The following is a 14737-nucleotide window of genomic DNA, read 5'->3' as shown; positions in this document are numbered from 1 at the left end:
GACGCCCCTTTACTCCTCTTGACGCCCCTTTACTCCTCTGGACGCCCCTTTACTCCTCTGGACGCCCCTTTACTCCTCTGGAAGCCCCTTTACTCCTCTGGAAGCCCCTTTACTCCTCTTGACGCCCCTTTATTCCTCTGGACGCCCCTTTATTCCTCTTGACGCCCCTTTACTTCACGTGACGCCAAACCACTCTACCCAACGCCACTCTACTCATTGCCACTTTACCCTTTGCCACTTTACCCTCTACGCCGGAACCACCGCCAAGCTCCAGAAGAGACTCCAGCGGATCCAGAACGCCTCAGCCAGACTCATCCTCGACATCCCACGACATAGCCACATCTCCGGACATCTGAGAGACCTGCATTGGCTTCCCGTCAACAAAAGAATCACCTTCCGCCTCCTCACCCACGCACACAAAGCCCTACACGATCAAAGCCCCAGCTACCTCAACAACCGCATCAACTTCTACGCTCCCAAACGACATCTCCGATCAGCCAGCCACGCCCTCGTCGCCGTCCCCCACATCCGAAGAATGACAACGGGAGGAAGGTCCTTCTCCTACCTGGCCTCCAAGACCTGGAACTCCCTACCGACCGACCTGCGCCTGACCCAAGACCACCTCTTCTTCAGGAAGAAGCTCAAGACCTGGCTATTCGAGCAGTAGCAGCACTCCCCCCCACCCCCCCCCCCCCCCCCCCCCCAGCACCTTGAGACCCTCCGGGTAAGTAGTGCGCTATATAAATGCCTATGATTGATTGACCCTACTTGTTGCCACTCTGCTCTACTGTACTCCACTCTAGAGACACTCGTCCACTTTATGCTCTGCCAGTCCATGCCATTTTGCTCCACTCCAGTCTGTGCCACTCATTGAGTCCCCTGCATGGGCTTACAACACTCTACACCACTCTGACATTCCACAACACTCTATGCCACTCCATTTTATGACTCTTCTCTACAGCACTCTGCTCTGCTCTACGCCACTTCAATTGATGCCACTCCACTGTACAGCACTACTCCATGCCAATCTACAACACTCTTGGCCACTCCACTCTACACCAGTCCACTCTAGGCCACTCCACTCTGACACTCTGCTGCACGCCGTTCCTCCTTACACTCTACTCTGCAATACTCCATGCTGTTCTACGATACTCCACAACACTTTCCTCCATTCTGCACTACTCCACAGTACTCCATGCCACTCCACCCTGCTGTAACACACTCCACTCTGACACTCAACTCTATCCCGTACTACAGTGAAACACTCCATTCTGACATTCCCCTCTTCTCCACGCTGTCATAAGTAATTTCATGCTGCCATAAGACACTCCACTCTGCTATAAGATACTACACTCTACAATACTAAACTACATGCTGCTGTAAGACACAACATTCCACTCTGACATCCACAGTACTTCACTTCGTCCATTCTATGCCCCTCCTCCTAAGCCTTCTACTCCAGGAGGCTCTACTCCGCGATACTATGGCACTCAACTCCTCTGACATCCACTCTACACCACTTTAATCCATTCTACAACATTCCACACCACTATATATACTCCAATCCACTCTACTCTGACACTCCACACTATGACGCTACTCCATCATACGCCACTCCATGACACTCTAAGCCACTCCACTATATGACCTGCTCCTCCACTCTACCCCCACTTCACTCTATTCTACGCCACTCCACAACACTTCATTCTGATGCTCTACTCCACACCACTGTACTCTACAACACTCCACTACTCTAATCTATAACACTCCATGACACTCTATGCAACTTTGGCTCTACACCAGTCCACTCTGCCCCACTCCAGTCTGACATTCTACTTCACACCACTCCACTCGGTGACGCACTGTGCCACTTGACGCTACACTACTCAACAACACTGTACTCAACTACACTCTGCACTGCTCCACTCTACACTGCTCTACACCACTTTTACTCTACACCAATCTATGCCACTCCATGAAATTTTGACACTCCACGCTGCTGTGAGACACTCTACTCTGACAGCGCACTCTACACAACTACACTCTGCTGTAAGTCACTCCACTCTACTGTAAGGCACTGCACTCTGACACTCTACTCCACTCCATGCTGTCGTAAGACACTCCACTCTACGACACTGCACTCAACACTGCAATAAGACACTCCACTCTACGGCACTCCATTCTGACATCCACCATACGCCACTTTACTCCACTCTACGCCATTCCTCTCCACAACACTTGACTCTGCGACAATCAACTCCACTCTTACATCCAGTCTACACCACTTTACTCCACGACACTCCACTCTACACCACTTTACGCCACTCTATGGCACTTTAATCTCTTACACTTCTCTCCTGCACTCTACTCCACACCACTTCACTCCACTCTGCCACTCGATTCCACAAAACACTACTCCATTCCAGGACACTCTACTGCATTCCACGACACTCTACTGCATTCCACGACACTCTACTGCATTCCACGACACTCTACTGCATTCCACGACACTCTACTGCATTCCACGACACTCTACTGCATTCCACGACACTCTACTGCATTCCACGGCACTCTACTGCATTCCACAACACTCTACTCCATTCCACAACACTCTACTCCATTCACCGACACTCTACTCCATTCACCGACACTCTACTCCATTCACCGACACTCTACTCAATTCACCGACACTCTACTCCATTCACCGACACTCTACTCCATTCCACGACACTCTACTCCATTCCACGACACTCTACTCCATTCCACGACACTCTACTCCATTCCACGACACTCTACTCCATTCCACGACACTCTACTCCATTCCACGACACTCTACGACACTCTACTCCATTCCACGACTCTCTACTCCATCCCACGACACACTACTCCATCCCACGACACTCTACTCCATTCCACGACACACTACGCCATTCCACGACACACTACGCCATTCCACGACACACTACGCCACTCCACTCTGACACACTACGCCACTCTACTCTGGTACACTGCACCACTCTACTCTGGTACAATATGGTTTTCGAAAATGGTTCTTACTAATAATGTATACAGTGATAACACAACCACATATGTTTTGAGTAGTAGCATTGCTCGAGCTAGTCCCACCCCTTGGATGTTAGTTACCTATGTTGAGCTTAGCAAGTGTGCATTAACTGGTTGTACATACACCTCACACTGCGAGCGTCTCCACAGTGTGTGTCCCTATATGTCTGTGAGCATTGAATGCTCAGACAGTGTTGTGCCTTGTGTTAAATATGCTGTGGGACGAGGACAATCATCATTGATGTCCTCACAGTTATCTCATTTCTGCACGTAACGATGTCATTTTCACCATTTTTTGGTCTCACCTAGCTTTGCAGTGCATGCGCTGCTCGGTCTGCGAGATCTATTGTCGTCGGGTTGCTTTCAAAAGTAGAGTGGAAGCTCCACCCATGCTTTTGATTGGCGTGCGTCACAATTTATGCTGAACGCTCGCTTTTCATTGTAAGTGAGGCTTCTTTATTCCCTCCCTGTCTCCTTTTCAGCTCGCCCACCCGGACTGGATATTTTGCTGGCGCACGGCTCGTGCACGGCGTCTCTTCCGCCTTCTTTGGAATATGGTGCCTGGTTCACCCGACGCTATGCACATATGTTTAATATGCATGTGCACTTTCATCATTATTACTTTTGTTTTCCTGTCCCTTATAAAAATGTGTTTTATAACACTCTAATCGTGCTTTTTTCCACCATGAAGATAGCTTGTGGCTTGTTTCTTCTGCTACATTGACCCGAGCTGGCAGTGATTACATCGGTGCAAGGGCAGTAAGTTATTTTTTATTTTCCCCAGTATTGGAACTTTCATAGATTCCCATGCTTTGTTCCATTCACCGTCGTCGGAATGGGAGCCTCTGTAAATAAAAAATACCATAGAAGTAAGCACAAAAGTGAAAAAAAGGCCTAGGCCTCATCTCATTTTGTAGCTTATCCACCTCTTTTTGTAAAAGAGACCAAATTCTTGCAATAACCAATCAGAGCAGCCTCACCACATAGAACCTTCCTGAGAGTGCCTCAGAGCCTCAGATTTTCTACCGCACGTTGTGCTAGGGAGTCTCCATTGAGCTCTGCTCAATTTCTTCACTTTAACTCAACTTTAATTCATTTTTTTCACTATGTCTGACAAAGAAAAAAAGGCTCTGTTTAGAGCTTGTGCTACCTGTTCGAAGAAGAGGCTGTTTGTGGAGGACAAACATCAAGATTGCATATATTGTCTGTATCCGGACCACAGGCCACAGAGTGCAAGATTTGCAGGACCTTCTCCACGAAAACCTTGAGGGACAGAGATGGCCGTCTTCTGACCTGGTTACAGAAAATGAAGACTCAAGAGGGGGCTTTGTCTTCTGACAGTGAGGGCTCTTCTTCAACTGCGTCCTCGAGAAGATCAAAGAAGAGGGGTAGGTCTTCCACCCCCTACGTCTACTGAGCCCCCTGTTAAGGCCTTGTTTGGGACCTCAGATAGGTCTGATAGGCCTGCTTCCCTAAAATCTCCTCACCGCGGTGAAAAGGAGAGACCGGGACAGCTTGAGGAGTCACAGGCAGCAAAGAAAGCTAAGATGGTAGTCTCTGGGTCTTCTCCGCCTTCAGAAAAAGGAAAGAATGGCAAAAAACCTTCTACTACTCCTCAGGACATTGCTTTGGACAAAAAACAGCGTCCATCGACCGTGAAAACTACAGGTACGTTGACGATTCCTGTCAGGAAAGACTTGTCTCTGAAAATAACCTCGTCGACGGGCTCGTCGACGATGATTACGTCGACGGCATCTAAACCGTCGTAGACGTTTAAAATGCCTGCTTCTTGTTCATCGTCGACGAAGCTTACTTCATCCACGTCGACGATGATGACTACGAGGCTAGTGTCGACAGCAATGACGACGACCAGAACGACGACGACGCCGACGACAGCTGCTATGATCATGACGACGAGCTCGTCGACGACACAGTCGACGATTCAACCTTCGTCGACGAGAGTCGTCTCACCGTCGACGAGCCAACCTTCGACGACGACTGCAGTTTCTTCGTTGACGACTCAGTCTACGACATCGTCGACGAGACTTCTACCATCGACGACGACTCAGTCGACGATTCCAGTCCTCTGTATCTCTCTCAAAAAGAGGCATATTACTCCGGAAATGTCGTCGTCCAACAGCGTGTTGCTGTTGGACGACGACTCTGAAGAGGAGGATGAAGGTCCTTAAGGGCCGTCTTATAGCCCTTCAGACCTGCAGGTCAAGTGCCAGGGGTCCAGTTCTGATGAAGGCGAGGTGGAAGAGCACCACTATATGCAGCAGGACACTTATGAAGAGAGACCTCAGGTGTGTGTTCACCCAGAGAGTTCTCAGCAAAGACCACACCAGGACATGGTGGCGATGCCGTCCTCTCTTATCTCGGACTTACAATTAATGCTACAAGATTATAGGAGGAGGTTCCCATCTCAGCCTGGGGGACAACAAGTACGCCTTCCTTCACCCTCTATTCCGGCACCGCAGGCAGTAGCGGAGACACCGTTGCCTTCAAGGGTACGCGAACCAGAGCCCATGGAAGCTCCTCAAGAGGTAGTTCATATCCAGGATGATGATGTCGCATCGGATGACGAGCAGCAGGTTGACCCTGACCTGGATCCAGATAGAGACTGGAATACTGATGGTCTTCAGGATCCAGATGTCCAAGTGTCGGATACCGCAACTTCTCGGAGGATTTCATAATCTCATGGAAAGAGTGGCTAAGAGGTTTGGTCTGCCTATTTCATCGTTTCAAACTGACTGTTTTTTATACGACTTCAAAGAGCCATATAGGAAGTCGGTTCGTTCTATCCCCATCATAGAACATGCAGCGTATCAAAGCCATGCAGAATCCAGCGACGGTCCTTCCGGTTCTTTCCCGGCTGGAGAAGAAATATCGAGCGCCAGAGGGCAGCCCCGCATGCCTCACTGGTCAGCCGAAACCAGACTCTGTCATCTCTCAGGCGGCGCAGAGTAAGTCAAAGAACCCATCAACGCCGCTGACAACACCACCGGATAAGGAAGGGAGGCATCTGGATAATGTGGGGAAGAGGTTCTCTACAATGGCCAGCCTCCTCGTCCGAGCGGCAAATGCTCTGGCTATCCTGGGGAGATATGATCGCCAGATGTGGTGTGACCTGTCTTCATTTGTAGAAGAACTTCCAGATGGGTCGAAGGAGGAGGTCAAAAAGATCTTGATGGAAGGTGAGCGCGCCTCTTCAGAGGTAATCGACTGCGCTATGGATATAGCGACAACGGCCTTCCGAACGCTGGCAGTCTCAGTGGTGTAGCAGCGCCAGGGCTGGCTACGAGCCACATGGTTTTGCCAGGAAGTACAAAACAAAATTTTGGACTTACCTTATGATGGGGAACTGTTGTTTGGGAAGCACGTGGATGATACCTTGCAAGGCATAAAAAAGGATACGGACACGGCCAAGTCCTTAGGAACTTTGACCTATCGCAAAGTCCCTTTTAAGGGTGCAAGAAGAAGAGGCTTCTCATCATACAGAGGCGGCAACCAACAGCGCTACTCTTCCTATTCACAATCTTCTCAATCGTACAAGCCCCAATATCAACAGCGGCAAGGTCAATCGGCGTCTTTCTCTCGCCAGCCATCGAGAGGACGTCAGGGGCGACAGGGCAGAGACCACTCTAAACGACAATAGCGGCCCGGTGGCTCTTTCTACTGTTCCTGTCCCTTCGTTAACACCAGTGGGGGGCAGGATTGCCCATTGTCTATGCAGCTGGAAGGTCGTATCATCAGACCAGTGGGTTCTAAACATCATCAAGGAAGGACACACTTTTGAGTTCTAACATCTTCCTCCAACAAGAGCTCCAGATGCCATCACGCCCAAACATCTTGGTCTTCTTCATCTCGAAGCCCACCAACTCGTCATCAAGGGGGCAATAGAGCCTGTACCTTTCTCCCAAAAGGAGAAGGGGTTTTATTCCAGGTTCTTTCTGGTTCACAAGACAAAGGAGAAGTGGCGTCCGATACTAGATCTTCGAGAGCTCAACACCTATCTCCTAAAGTTGTCATTCAGGAGGGTCACCCTTCAAGACATCCTACCTCTGCTCAATCAGGGGGACTACATGGCAACTCTGGATTTAGAGGATCCATGTGCCCAACCACCTAGCTCACAGGCAATATCTTCGATTTACAGTAGGCAAGTGCCACTTTCAGTTCAAGGTGCTGCCCTTTGGTCTCCGGTCCGCACTAAGAATCTTTACAAAGGTACTAGATCCTGTGGCAGCTTTTCTAAGGAGGCAGTCTTTAGAAGTCTTCCCATACCTGGGCGATTGACTAGTAAAGGCTCCTTCGTTCCAGGAAGCTTCCAAAGCGGTCACAAGCTGCTTTCAACTTTTCAAGCAGCTAGGTCTTCGGCTCAACCGGGAGAAATCAATCCTGCGGCCATCCAAAAGGACAAAAGTTTTGGATGCAATCCTGGATACGGATTGTTGCAAGGCTTTTCTGTCAGAAGAACGCCAAAACAAGCTTATACTGTCAGCTCGCCTCCTGCAAACAAGGAAGTCTCTGTCGGTTCGTTGGTACAAATCCCTTCTCGGATCGATATCATCCTGCATACCATTGACTCCGCACTGCAGGCTTCGGATGCGCCCACTGCAGGAGAAACTAGACCTGCAATGGCGTCACGCGACAGAATCATGGTAACACCAGTAATGAAGAAGGCAAGCAGCTGGTGGTTAATAAAAGAAAACATCTCAGTGGGTTTGACATTCCAGCTTTCTCCATCTCCCATTGTGCTGACAAAAGATGCCTCCATGGAGGGTTGGGGAGCGGTTCTTCAAGAGCTGAAAAACAGTGGTCATTAGAGCGCAATCCAATGCAGATTCCACATCAATCTGCTAGAACTGATGGCTATTCGTCTAGCCTTGCAGGCTTTCCTTACAAGGATCCTGAACCGCAGAGTGCTGGTTCGTACGGACAACACCACGGCCATGCACTACATAAACAAGCAGGGCGGGGCAAGATCCTGTACCTTTTCGAAGGAAGCTCCGAAAATTTGGAACTGGGTGATTCAACACAAGATCATTCTATCAGCAGAACATCTCGCGGGAATACTCCATTCCACAGCTGATGCTTTAAGTCGCCAGAGGTCGATCAGCCACGAGTGGGAATTGGATCAGACCATTCTCTAGGACATATTTTCATGTTGGGGGACCCCAACCATCGATCTTTTTGCGACACCGCAGAACGCCAAATGCCAGTGCTACGCAAGCAGGGATCACCATCAAGGATCCTTGGGGAATGCTCTTTTGATAGCTTGGTACGGCGCATTTGTCTACGCCTTCCCACCAATTCCACTAATCCCGAGACTGATCAGAAAACTCAAAGTGGAACCGTGCAGGATGATTTTGATTGCACCGGCGTGGCCCTGGCAATTCTGGTACAGAGAACAACTTCTTCTCTCCCAAGACCACCCGATTCTCCTGCGGCCTGTTCAGTCGCTATTGACCATGGCTCAGGGACAAGTACTGCATCCGGATCTGAACTCACTCCAATTGACAGTGTGGCTCCTGAGTACAGAGAATTCCAGAATTTAAATCTCCATGGGGAATGTAGAGACATTCTGGCTCAGGCCCGTTTGCCAAGTACTAATAAGACTTATCGGGCGAAGTGGAAAAGGTTCTGCCTTTGGTGTCGGAGGCAAGATATACACCCATGCACTTCGGCACCACACCAACTTTTGCCTTGCATCCGGTCTCTGGCCAAGTCTGGATTGGCTCATTCTTCCGTGAAGGTTCATCTGGCGGCCATTTCCAGATTTAGACGCACGTCATCAGGTCCCTCCCTTTGGTCTGCAAGAATTGTTAAACAATTTCTGAAGGGCTTGTTCAGAGTTTTTCCTCCAGTCCGGACTCCAGCACAGGCCTGGCACCTTAATTTGGTTCTATCACACCTGATGAAAGCTCAGTTTGAGCCTATTCATAGGGCAGATATGAAGTTTGTTTCATGGAAACTTGCTCTTCTCTTAGCTTTGACATCGGCTAGAAGAGTTAGTGAGCTTCAGGCATTCACAATTGTAGAACCTTTTCTGCAATTCAAAAATGATGTTCTCATCCTGCGGACAAATCCGAAATGTATTCCAAAAGTCCCTTCAGAGTTCCATCTGAATGAGCCTGTGATCTTAAAGTCCTTCTTCCCACGGCCCTCTACGCCAGCAGAGAAGGCGTTACATTCTTTAGACGTTCATAGATGTCTAAAATTTTACTTGGAGCGGACAAAGCAATTCAGAAAATCTTCCCAGCTCTTTGTCTCTTACAGTGCTCCACGGAAAGGATGCCCAATTTCAAAATCCTGTATTTCACGCTGGATATCGAATACAATCCAGTTTTGCCATCGAGAGGCAGGCAAGCCACTTGAGCGAACAGTTCGGGCTCACTCTACAAGATCGATGGCTTCATCTGTGGCTCTATTCTCAGGAGTCCCAATCAAGAACATCTGTAGAGCGGCGACGTGGAGCAGTATCCACACCTTCACTCGGCATTACTGCTTGGATTCTTCTGAGAGAAAGGATGCAGCAGTGGGTCAAGCAGTCCTGAGGAACCTTTTTCAGTGAGACGGTGAGCTTTCCTTACTATCCCGCCTTCCTGTATTGCATATTTTGTATCACTTGTGTTTATTTCTACTTTATGATATCTATTTACATATATATTATATATCGATATAGGTATATCTGTTTTTTCTTTTCAGAATAATGCTTGTATTTGCAGATATACAGGTAACAAAATATGCCATGCGTACCGGTACTCTCCTTGCCCTAGGAGAAGTTCAGGTACTCAAGCAGCAAAAATGTAAAAGTGCCGGTACTCCGTACCGGTGAGTACCGGCCCATTTAAAGCACTGCATGCGCCCACCCTCCTCCCCTGGGAAAGCTCAGCCTTATTGTACGAAGATTGTTGCTGTTCCACAACGACTACGGAAATCTGAGGCTCTGAGGCTCTCTCAGGAAGGTTCTATGTGGTGGGGCTGCTCTGATTGGTTATTGCAAGAATTTGGTCTCTTTTACAAAAAGAGGTGGATAAGCTACAAAATGAAATGAGGCCTAGGCCTTTTTTTCACTTTTGTGCTTACTTCTATGGTATTTTCTATTTACCGAGGCTCCCATTCCGACGACGGGGAATGATACAAAGCATTGAATCTATGAAAGTTACCAATACTGGGGAACCAAAGTTACAGGTAAGTAACTTGTTTTCTTATATGTCGGTACCGTTATCCATGCTTTTAGACTTGTTAAGCAGCCAAACTCTCTTGGCTCAGTCACACCCTGCTTGAGCTAGGTGGGCCAGTGTTCTGCTGTTGTCTTGATCGCGCTGCTAGGAACCCACTTTAACAGTTCCAACGGCGCTGTTGGTAACGTTTGGATTGTGCTGCATGTAGGCAGTTTTTACAACTTTTAGGCAGATTTCTGTGAACGTGAAGCGCTCTTCGCTGATTTGATAAGTTTATGCTTCTATTGCAATATGCCACCCATGATTCCTTAAGTTTCTCTTGATTCTATGGGATTTCAGGTATTTATTGCCGGCATTCCAGCTGATTAGCTGATTATAGTGGTGGTGTCCTGGAGTATTAGTAGTGAATTCTGTTTGTGGATTCATGCATGGCTTTAGGTGGGATGAAAAAACAGTGCTTTCTCCCACCATGAAGATCGCTTGTGGCTTGTTTCTTCTGCTACATTGACCCGAGCTTTGATGATTACATCGGTGCAGGGACAGTAAGTGATTTTTTTGTTTATATTTCGGTACCGTTTTCTGTGCTTTTAGGCTTGCTGTAGCAGCCAAGCTCTTATGGCTCAGTCACACTCTGCTTGAGCCAGGTGGGCCAGTGTTCTGCTGTTGTCTTGATCGCGCTGCTAGGAACCCACTTTAACAGTTCCAACGGCGCTGTTGGTAATATTTGGATTGTTCTGCCTGTAGGCAGTTTTTACAACTTTTAGGCAGATTTCTGTGAACGTGAAGCGCTCTTCGCTGATTTGGTAACTGTAGGCGCCTATTCCACTATGGCACCCGTGTTTCCTTGTCTTGATTCTGTGGGATTTCAGATATTTATTACCAGTATTCCAGCTGATTGTAGTGGCAGTTTCCTGGAGAATCAGTGGTGAATTCTGTTTGTGGATTCGTGCATGGCTTTAGGTGGGATGAAAAAAGGAGGCGGGCTCTCGAAGTAATGTGGCCGATGTAAGTAGGGCGTGGCCTAACATAAATTAGCCAAAAATGTGTGCTTAGCATTGTGCCCCACCTCGCTGGTAATTTGCTGCTCCTGTCATTGCATCTAAATATATAATACAACAAGTGACCTACAGCAAGCTAAGACTATTGCCTTTGTCAATGATTGTTAGTTGCATGAGAGAAATAAGCAACAACTATGGTTTCGTTGTATATAATATTGAAAATGCTTCCGTTCTCAAATGATGAGACTGTGAAAGAACTATAACCAGTCTCTTTGAAGTTACATTAAAGATAGTGAAGGGTGGAACTGCTGCAGAGTTAAGATTTTATTTTGATCTCGCCTGAGCCAACGCATGTGTTGCTCTGCGAGACATTTAGTAAGCTGCTTTTTTTAAAGTGCTACCACAGGCTTTTGGCGGCCACCAGCTTGCGGTTACGTGCACAAGCGTGCGCGCCTCACTCCGCCTCTCCAATGCTCGCTATGCGCGCATCACTAACGTCCTTTGTTTAGGTTTCACCTTCTCATACTGTGTGCTGCTCTTTATTTATTTATTTATTACCGCTTCACGGGCCCCCCGCACACACTTTTTATCTACACAGGCGCCGCCCTACTTGTTACAGCACGGCACTCGTGTTTATATTTCTTTTTTTAATGCGTCCACTTACACAGGCGCTGGCACCGCTTCATGTTCCTGCACTGCGCCGGTGTTAATATTTATCTTTTTACACATCCACTTCACTATAGCAAACCCCCCCTTGTACCTCCTCACCCCTCCCCTCTGCGTCCACTTTTATTTACACAGGCGCTGGCCGTGCTTCATGTTTCTGCACACCACCCATGTTTATATATTTTTTTTTACGCATCCACTTCACTCTAACAAAGCCTCCCTCCTCTCCCCCTGTCCGCTGAACTTTCCAAAAAAAGTACAAGTTCCCTCAGTACCACTGGCCAATTAGATCAGCGAGTTGCTGGAACTGTAAGTGCCACGGCCAATCAGATCGGCCTGAGGCCCCACCCCTCGGGGGGAGAGGTATTGCCTGCAGTGTGTGCCATCTCCAGTAATGATATAGTCACAGACATCAAAGGAGAGGCAGGCAAGGTGCTTTAGTTTTTACATGTATTTGTATTTATAAATATCTAGGGATATTCGTTCGTTACTGCCATGTGAACTTTGTTTTAAAACATGACTTCACTGGCGCTACATAAACAATGGAGTTGAAGGAAGGCAGCAATCGCCTGAGAGGCCTTTCTGTGGAAGTTGCCAACATCTTCGTCAGCTGCTGTTACCTATCCCCGGCAGAATAGGAGTGATAATGCTCTGCTTGTCTGCAAATAATAATACTTTTTTGTTTAAAAAAAATTGTAGGCAACCTCGAAGTATCCAGTTGCTGAGCTGGATTGAACATAAACTGAAACAAATTGGAGCATTGTGCCCATCCGTCCTTTGATCAGCTCTCATTCCCTTTTTTTCCAAACTCACAGCACATAAGCTACCAAAGTACTTTCGGTTCTGTTACTCTTTTCTGCCCAGAGATATTAAATCATGTCTCGCTGTCTGGCCTGACTTTATGATGAGGCAGAGCTTTACAATGTTGAGCAAAATAATGCGGGAGACTAAGGTAGGCTATGTAAGCTCTAAAATAATTGCCGAGATTAGTGCAAAAAATAGTAACAGGGCATTTTTCAAATCAGATTCACGCATTGTAAATTTAGTGTGATCAGTTTTGGAATTCTAGTGACAGTGTGATTAATTTGCAAATGAGTTTCTGTTTCCTTTTAAAAATGCATGCCTGCCCAGTGAATGTTTTGTGTTTTCGTCACATTGATCTAATAAGGTGGTTTTTTTTTGCCAAATGCTAGGTTTAAACTTTGTCAGTGATTCAAATTGGTTTCCTTTTAAAATGTGAAAGTGTTATACGTTCAGTTTATGCCAAAAATCTTGCTTTGTATGTACTAAGCTAGTTGGAGATGTATACACTTGCTAAAAGGGCTGATTTGAGATCTGCGCGTGTTAACAAATATTTACAAAGCTTCATTCAAAAATTATTTATGAGTGAATTGAATAATTGAGGTGTAAAAAAAAACTGCTCAATCAGCTGTTCTCGACATAAGTGACCACTTGTGTAGGGCGCTCTATATAACAGCATAGACCTGAATCTTAGATGTACTTCGCAAAGGGCATCACAGATTTTAACATTATAATTAAGTGGCTGTGGTGTAACTTGCGGTTGTGATGTCTTAAACTATTTTCCAGGAGTTTGTTAGGGTTGAATATTTCAGAAAATACTTTTTAGATGGTATTTTTGCTTAACAGTTCACTTTGCACTGTTATTGCAATTTTCAGTGCAATACTTAAAATTTTGACATTGCCCTCTGACTTAAGGTGGTTGTGTTGCTCTATGGTGCACCAAGAAAAACACATTTCAAAAGGCTTGGAAGTAAAAGCGACTTCTAATTATTGAGCGTCTTGTAGATTTCTTATTGCCATCTTAAAGATTTGTTGTAGCCATTCTGATGCAAAAGACTGCGGAATCAGACATGAGAATGATTAGGGCTATGGGATGCTTTGTGGTCATTGTTCAGTGAATTATGATTTATTTATGAAGATCTACTTTTTTTGTGTTTCCTTGTGTGTATCCTATTTCTGTTCCCAATGCAAATGTATACATTTTCATTGCTGTAACTGCTCTTATTGGTAAGCGCTTATTACAGGTCCAAAGGAGCCTGCATGGATTGGACAGTGGGTAGACACCTTGAAATTATTTTAGGCATGTGTGATGACAACTTTGCAAACTAGGTTCTCCTTATTCCCATTTACTGTGATTTGCATTATGTTTGCGTTTGTCTTCCTCATTTGTTGGTGGTTCAGCAATTTTTAGGAAGGTGAGAAGTTGATAATGATATCTCCCGGGAGCATTTGCAGATTTACAAGGTCTGGTGAACCTGAATGAAATTGGCCCTTTTCAATACTGAGTGGGTATATTGTTCCTAGGTGAAATATAAAAAGCATTGGCATAGCCAATAGGTATCGCCTTTAGGACTTTATACGTGTTTAGCCATGCAACAGTTGATGTTGTTGCACCAAGGATATTGTGCTGTATAACTAAATACTTAAAAGGTCCCAAAAGCAAGACCTATTGACTATGCCGATGCTTGTTTTTCATTCTGAGGGTGCAGGCAAAAATACAAAGCCCAATAGAGATCCGTCTCGGCACCTTCTTTTTAGAACACCGGCAGGACCCGGCCCACTTAAAGCCCTAGATTCATGACATACTACGTTCTGCCGCCTCAAAAAGAAACAGTGAAACATCCTCTCTTCCCTTCCACTACCATCCTTTGAGCTGTCAATTTGCAATACGTGATCAATCCTATTGTTTTTACTTTGTGTTCTGGTTCTTAAAGGCCTATGTTAACTATTAGTCAAATACACGAGTATAAAAATGAGGATGCAATACTTAAATGAAAAACATAAAAACATTTTTAAATGTTC

The 14737-nt window shown here is 46.5% G+C and overlaps 1 protein-coding gene across 2 annotated transcripts in view; it reads left to right on the top strand.

The window, feature by feature from the left end:
• Nucleotides 1-14737, top strand: part of LOC147708648 (cAMP and cAMP-inhibited cGMP 3',5'-cyclic phosphodiesterase 10A) — a 1277009-nt gene that overhangs the window by 1142996 nt on the left and 119276 nt on the right. The gene's annotated exons all lie outside the window — the stretch shown is intronic.

This window comes from Lissotriton vulgaris, chromosome 6 (genome assembly GCF_964263255.1).
Source record: "Lissotriton vulgaris chromosome 6, aLisVul1.2, whole genome shotgun sequence".
Classification (NCBI taxonomy): Eukaryota; Metazoa; Chordata; class Amphibia; order Caudata; family Salamandridae; genus Lissotriton; species Lissotriton vulgaris.
Note: the sequence above shows the minus strand (reverse complement) of the source record. Positions and strands in the feature narration are given on the sequence as shown.